The following is a 6,000-nucleotide window of genomic DNA, read 5'->3' as shown; positions in this document are numbered from 1 at the left end:
ATGCTCTGGAAACTGCCGCAAAACTTGTGAATATAGCTCCAACGAAGAAGGTTGACAAAACGCCTTATGAGATATGGCATGGAAAGAAACCAAAAGTATCATATCTCAAGGTCTAGGGATGTAACGCTTATGTCACTCTAGAATCTTCGGATAAACTAGATCCCAGAGGCGGAAAAGTGGTTTTCGTCAGATACGCTAAAAGGATCGGTTACCTTTTCTACCACCCCACTGAAAATAAGATTTTCACTAAACGCAGAGGCACTTTCTTGGAGGAAGAGCTTCCGGCGAGAGGGATTGGAGAAAACCATGTGGATCTTGAAGAAATTCGAGAATCACAAGTGACTGAACCAGTTGTTCAGACAGAACCAGAAGTAACTGATCTAGTTGTTGAAGTTGAGCCTGAGAGGACTCAAGAAACAACAGAAACACCAAGTGTTCGAAGAAGTATTAGGGATCGTCGTGCCCCTGAAAGGTATGACGATATCTTCATGATTGATGAAGCTGAACCTGCTACTTACAAAGCTACAGTGTTGGATTCTGAATCCAAGAAATGGCAAGAAGCCATGAATGCAGAGATGCAATCCATGTATGATAACCAAGTCTGGGATTTGGTTGATCTTCCTACCGAAGGTCGGACTGTAGGAAACAAATAGATCTTCAAGAAAAAGACCGACATGGATGGAAATGTGCAAACCTACAAAGCAAGGCTTGTAGCAAAAGGGTTTACTCAAACTCAAGGAATTGATTATGAGGAAACTTTCTCACCAGTAGCCATGCTTAAGTCTATTAGAATTCTACTTGCCATTGCTGCATATTATGACTATGAGATTTGGCAAATGGATGTCAAGACCGCGTTCCTTAATGGACACTTACTTGAAGATGTCTATATGGTTCAACCTGAAGGTTTTGTCGATCCAAACAATCCTAATAAGGTGTGCAAGCTAAATAAATCCATCTATTGATTGAAGCAAGCATCTCGCAGCTGGAATCTTCGTTTTGATCAAAAACTTAAAGAATTTGGCTTCATTAAAAACGAAGATGAACCGTGTGTTTACAAGAAATCTAATGGGAGCTATATCACTTTTCTAATTCTGTATGTAGATGACATACTAATCATTGGAAACAATATCCCTATGCTAAAAGATGTTAAAGCTTGGTTAGGAAAATGTTTCGCAATGAAAGATCTTGGTGAAGCCGCTTATATTCTAGGAATAAAGATTCATAGAGATAGATCAAAGCGGTTATTAGGTTTAAGTCAAAATACATATATTGATAAGGTCATACGACGCTTCTCAATGCAAGACTCAAAAAGGGGGCTCTTGCCCATGGCACATGGAACCATTCTTAATGGCGAGCAGTGTGCTAAGACCGAAGAGGAAAAGAAGAAAATGGAAAGAGTTCCATATGCTTCTGCTATCGGTTCCATCATGTACGCCATGTTATGTACCAGACCTGATGTCTCGTATGCTCTTAGCATGACGAGTAGATATCAACAGAATCTAGGAGAGAGTCACTGGGCTGCAGTGAAGAACATTCTTAAGTACTTAAGAAGGACTAAGGACATGTTCTTAATATATGGAGGACTGGATGAGGAGCTATCAGTTAAGTGTTATACTGATGCAAGTTTCCAGACTGATCGTGACAATTCAAGATCACAGACGGGATATGTTTTCATTCTGAATGGTGGGGCTATTACTTGGAAGAGCTCGAAGAAAAGTGTGGTTGTTCAATTCACTTGTGAATCAGAATACAATGCTGCATCGGATGCTGCTAAGGAGGCTGCCTGGATGAAGAAGTTCATTACTGATCTCGACGTTGTGCCTAGCATAAAGAAACCAATCGAGATGCTGTGTGACAATACTGGTGCCATTGCTCTTGCAAAGGAACCAAGGTCGCATCAAACCACAAGGCATATACTCAGAAAATTCCACTATATTAGAGAGATAATAGAGCGTGGAGACATCGTAATAAGCAAAGTTCATACGGATCTAAATCTGGCTGACCCCTTTACTAAGCCTCTACCTCAAGCTAAACATGAGGAGCATGCTGAAAAAATAGGGCTTAGATTTGCTAGACAGTGGGCATGATCTGTAGTTTGTATTGGTGTTTTAATTTTGAACTACAACAGTTACATTGAAATAGTTATTTGATTTATTGGTTATATGCAAGTTTAATTATTTTGTAACTGTGTTCGTTATTTGTATGTTTATATCCTTGAATAAGCGTATTCTAAAATATCCGTAGTCGATCAAATTACATGGGAATGAATTTGAATGTAAGACTATTGTGAATTGAGATGATTGTATTCATGAGATGAATAACTCAAGAGTTTGAGAATCAAAATTCACAGATATCACTAGGGAATGATATTGGATGTGACTCGCTTCAAAACGATCTCCATGGATCTAAGTCATGAGATGTTTTGATATTGATATGTTCAATCTGTCCTTTTTCCTTAGGCACATATTAAACTACATTGATCAAGGACAATCTTTGATGTTATCTAACACTGTTCTGAAACATGGGTAGTAATCCGGGTAGCGTTGGGAGGAATCCAAGGTTAAGTGGGAGTTGTATAATGCTGATGGAATTCTGTACTTCTATGGGATTAGAAGTTTAGACATTCTGGCGCCCTCGTTAACTCAAACTGGAATAAACGCGTGGCCACGCTCGGACTAAAAGTAGTTCGTTAGACCACTTTGAATTAAAGACGAGAATAGAGAATGGTTGATCACTATATAAGAATGAATGATCCATGTCTTATGATCAACGAATGTTCTATACAGAAGGGACTTATTGATAGAATTATCAGGGCTATAGTATTTGGTTAAGTAAAGTGTTACTTGAACGCAAAGAACTAGTTGACGACTGTAAAGTGTCATGCCGTGTTAAGAGCAGTGCGATGCAGCTAGGCGTCCAACTCTGCACACGTTGACTCATTTAATTAAAATCATCCAAGTGGGAGATTGTTGGATATATGTATGTCCGACCTTAATTAAAGCCAACGTAACTAACTCGGTACGATCCGAAGAGTTACACATTGGTACACGAATCGTATATGTTCACGATTAGGTAGATTATTATTTATGAAATAATAATAGTTTAAACATGAGGGACTTAATATTAATTAGATTATTATTATGAGGATTATAATTGTATAATCTTAAAAAGCCTTAATGTAAGATTGGGTTTTATAAAAAGGATGTTTAAGGTGGAAACCCTAGATAGACTTTTATAAAAACACAAAACCCTAGCCACCCTCCTAAGCTTGGCCGCCATCCTCTTGCCGTCGACCAAGCATCGCCGCTGCCTCCTTCTTGGCCGGTTCTACTCTCGGGTATCTTGTGCTCGGTTGTGAACTTCCTACTAGCGAGGATTCGTTGTAACCCGCGTGTTACAATTCCGGTGTAGTCGTCAATGGTTGATTACTAAAACCCTCTATGGTTGTTTATTCCGTTTATTTGTTTATACGCGTATAACCTTGATCCTGATTGGGAATATTTATTAATCGGATTAGTAAATCAAATTTATATAATCGACTTTTGGTAAATTATATAAACCGCTTCCGCGAATATTTTGATACCATGATTCCCAACAGACTGTCACACCGAAAAGCATATCAAAAGCTATAACTGAAATTATTAACCATGATAATTTTTACGGAACCCATTCAAAACCACCAAAGCTCGACAGTATTGAAGATTACACATGGTGGAAAGAACGACAACTGGGCCAAAGCTTATGCGCACGAAAGCTGGTTTTGCATGGAATTCGGATACAGTAGACCAGTTGATGACACAAACGAAGAAATTCCACTTAAAAGCTTATCCGTTGACGATAAAAAGGATTTTTCATACGAACAACGAATGATTGCTCTAATCCAATAGTCGATTAGAGATGAAATTTTCGCATTGCTTAATCACGATGGGTCATCTAAAGCTGTGTGGGAAGCATTACGAGTTAAAGCTAAGGGGGGTAAACAAATCAAAAAGAACAAAATAGCTTTACTTCAAAAAGAAATTGATTTGTTTGACGGTTTAAAAGGTGAATCTGTACGACAAATGATTGAAAGATTTTGTCACCTTAAAATTGAACTCGATAGGTTTGGAATAACAAAAACACGGTAAGAAATTATTGACAAAATCATTGAAGCGTTACCACGAGCTGATCAGCTTCATGTGATCAATCAGGTTTTCTTCAATGGTGTTAATGGTGCCATCTTATCAAAATTATTGATCCACAAAGTAAGCTGGAGGTGTTGGTGTGAATTGGAAATTAGGGCAATGAGTTGAATTAAGGAGTGAGATAGAGAGATCAGCCCCTCGAGGTCTGAGATGAGATCTCTGATGGATCAATCAAGTTTTCTTCAATGGTGTTAATGGTGCCATCTTATCAAAACTAGCGGTAAGACCCGTATGCAAACACGGGTGGTTTCTTAGAAAACACGCATAAAACATATTAATAGAACATATAGATATGTGTATAGATATTGTACCAAAACTTATTATATATTATAGATCATCAGTTAATATATAAGATACATATGAGTATTTCCATTGTCCTATCCAAAAAAAAGGAGCACTCACCCATTGACAATGAAACCTGTTTATAGACATAACTACAGGTAGAGGATCCTGTAAAAAGTGGGTCTTTTGTAAGAAGTGTAAGAAATAATCTTGGAATGACAAGTGTCCCTCCTCTTAATTAATTCAAAAGGGTAGATTAGTAATTGTATTTTTTTGTCATTTAATTGATTTACAATATAACTGAAAAAAAAAACTGACGATGAGAATGTTTAGGGATTGATCACAGTTCACGTCATCTTGTTAACCTTCCGTCATCGTCTTCTCCGAACTCCGATTCAGATCATCTTCTCCGATTTGAACAAAATATATTTAGGGAGTCCAGCGATGCAGGTTAATGTATATCATAGTGTTTTATTCTGGTGTTCTATTAAGTTGTATGGTGTTATATTCATAGAAGGTTGCTGGGGATTCCAGATAAAACACCATGACTTGAATCATGGCGTGGTGTTTTATCTGGTGACATTGTTCATGGCATAGTGTTTTAAACATCTGGAGACAAAACACCACGCCATGAACAATGTCTCCAAATAAAACACCACGGCATGAATAATGTCTCCAGATAAAACACCACACCATGAACAATGTCTCCAGATAAAACACCACGCTATGAACAATGTCTCCAGATAAAACACCACGCCATGAATAATGTCTCCTGATAAAACACCATGACTTGAATCATAGATGTTTAAAACACCACACTATGAACAAGGTCTCCTGATAAAACACCATGACTTGAATCTGGGAATGTTTTGTATTTATAAAACAGTACGCCATGAACAATGTCTCCAGATAAAACACCACGCCATCAACAATGTCTCCAGATAAAACACCATGACTTGAATCTGCGATTACGTTTTAAAAATCTGGGAATGTTTTAAAGTATGAAGAAATTCGCTGATTTTTTTTTGGAAATTGATGGCGGTTACATATAATTCGCTGATCTTTAGGAGTTTGATGGGTGGTTTTGAAACGGTTACCATATTTGAAATGTTGGAAAAGTCACTATTGCCCTTCAATTTTACAAAAGCCCCTTCTAATTAAAACACAATTTACACTTTAATACCCTATTGATCTCAACCATTAGATCAAAGATCCAATGGCTTAAAACACTTCTTACACTTCTTACACTTTGGACACTTTTTACCATATCCCTACCCTACATAACTACATATAGAACATGTCTAAGAAGCAAAATTAGTACCACCGACGAACCAAATGTACAACCACAAACAATCATGACATGAAACGTTGTCTATAAATCTTCAATCAACGCAAGACAAACTAAGAGGACTTTATCTTTGTCACGAAATGCACAACTTTTGTTAACTTCAGCAATTGAGTAGACTTGTGAAATTCTAACGAAAGTTCATCACCAAAAGTAATATTGCAAGATCTCAGATAAGAAGACCATCCA

Source organism: Helianthus annuus, chromosome 7 (assembly GCF_002127325.2).
Source record: "Helianthus annuus cultivar XRQ/B chromosome 7, HanXRQr2.0-SUNRISE, whole genome shotgun sequence".
Classification (NCBI taxonomy): Eukaryota; Viridiplantae; Streptophyta; class Magnoliopsida; order Asterales; family Asteraceae; genus Helianthus; species Helianthus annuus.
This window is presented reverse-complemented; position numbering follows the sequence as displayed.